Raw genomic sequence first — 1,986 nt, forward strand, 5'->3', positions numbered from 1 at the left:
GTCCACCACCGTACACACGATTCCCCGCCGCACACACACGCGAGAACGCCCCATAGCAGTGGCCAGTGCCTGTGTCTTCCCCCGTGGCAGCGCGACCCTCGTGTGTAGCTCTCGAAGCACGGTTGTGTCTTCCTGGTTTTGGTCCTTTTCAAGATTTCGCGAAATCCTCCTTCCAAACAAACCTGTACCGTGTTCTTCCAAACCCGTGTTTCGAGAGCGCCCCGTTCTTTCCGTTTCCTTCGTCCCGAGCTCCTCCAAGGTGCGTGTGTGTGTGTGTGTCGGAGGGTCCGTGCGATCGTGTGTAGACTCGACTTTCCAATTGATCGATCATAAATACTGTACTGTGTGTGTAAAGTGTTAGGGGAGGCGGTTAGGCGATCGAGAGCGATCGTTTCCACGAGAGAGAGAATTTATAAGGAAACATGTATACAGAAAAAGCAACAAAAAACACAACAAACGAAAACTAAAAACCAATCGTGATCAAGAGACGTATAAATTGTATACACTGAGTAAGAGGGAGAGAGTCGTAGGAGAGAAGCGAACTATATTATGATGTCACAAACAACTATATGAATTGGAGCAAATTATACGCTAGAAATGAATTATGTGTGAATAATTAAAGTGAAAACCGAAGAAAAATCTTACAAAACAAAACCACTTTTCTTTGCCGATCTTTCGACGAGGCCGCTCATCCGAAATCCGACTGTTGACGTCTGAATGGAGTTGTGAAGATCAACAATACGTACGAAAGTCCGAAATAATCTGATCTACGCTCATCGCTACACAGGCCACGAAAACAAGGTCCAAGAACCTGTATCTTAACGGAGCACCGTCCTGTGATGGGCTCTCCAGTGATAATTTGTTGTAAAAGGAACCATCCCGTTTCGCGACAGCTGCTGCCCCGTATCACACTCCCGGCGTGTTCGTTTTTGCTTGTGGCGCGCAAAAGGCATGGTATGATGTGTCATAACAAAGGTGCGATGCTCACTGCCCCGGCGCCGGGCCGGTCACGATGCCGAGGCTCACATTACACGACACGCGGCGCCGATAAGGTGCAGAATTGTCGCGAAACGTGTCGCCAGCTAGCGGCAGAGTCAGCGCAAGATTAGTTCTCGGCCAGAGAGGACAACCGGATCGGGCAGGACATGCAAATGGCCGAGTGGCGGTATCATCACCGCCGTATCGCCGTGGCGCACACTCGTCGGAAGGTGGCACCCGACTGTGGCCAAAGCGCGCGATGGAAGGAAGCTGCTGCCCCATCGGTCACGTACGGCGTGTCCGCTAATGGGCTGCCGCGTGTGTGCGCTGCTGTATACGCTTGGGTGGGGAGGGCCTTTTTTGTTGTTCTAAGACCAAGCTCACCGAGGGGGCCCGTGAGTCACACCCGATACGCGAATCGATGGCTCATAAAACACTTGAGCAGCAGCAGCTGCTGCCGTTTGGGGCCGAAACCTGGAGGTTTTAGCTTTTTGTCGCCTTGTGGCCGTGTTTTGCCATGGTGAACGCGTTTTTGGGCTCCCTGTCCCCACTTCCGAATTAATACCATTCTAAGGCCCGTTCTTCGGTCTGCGACGGAAAGGAAGCTCCCGAAAAAACAAGAACTACCGGATGGGTATACTTTTTACCGAATCGACTAATCACCACTAATAAAAGCTCATGCCATAAAGAATATGACAAATGGCAGATTGTAACAAAACAAGGTATAAACTTAAACTTACAAATTAATGTAAGAACATAGATTTTTGAGATTCTTTAATTAAACAAATATCGCATTTCGGAGTGTTGACAACCAACTCCTAACGAACTAGGAAATCGCGGGTGAATGCGGCCGAAATCAATTTAGCAGAATCGGGTGCCCGCGTCGATAATAGGTCACGGTTGTGAGCCCTGTCCCCTTGTGGGCTGGTCCTCGTCTGGGGGTGCTAGGTAATTAAAAGTACTCCATTTTCGATCACAGCTTATCAATAAATATGATGTTTTCCGGTC

Source organism: Anopheles cruzii, chromosome 2 (genome assembly GCF_943734635.1).
Source record: "Anopheles cruzii chromosome 2, idAnoCruzAS_RS32_06, whole genome shotgun sequence".
NCBI classification, from domain to species: Eukaryota; Metazoa; Arthropoda; class Insecta; order Diptera; family Culicidae; genus Anopheles; species Anopheles cruzii.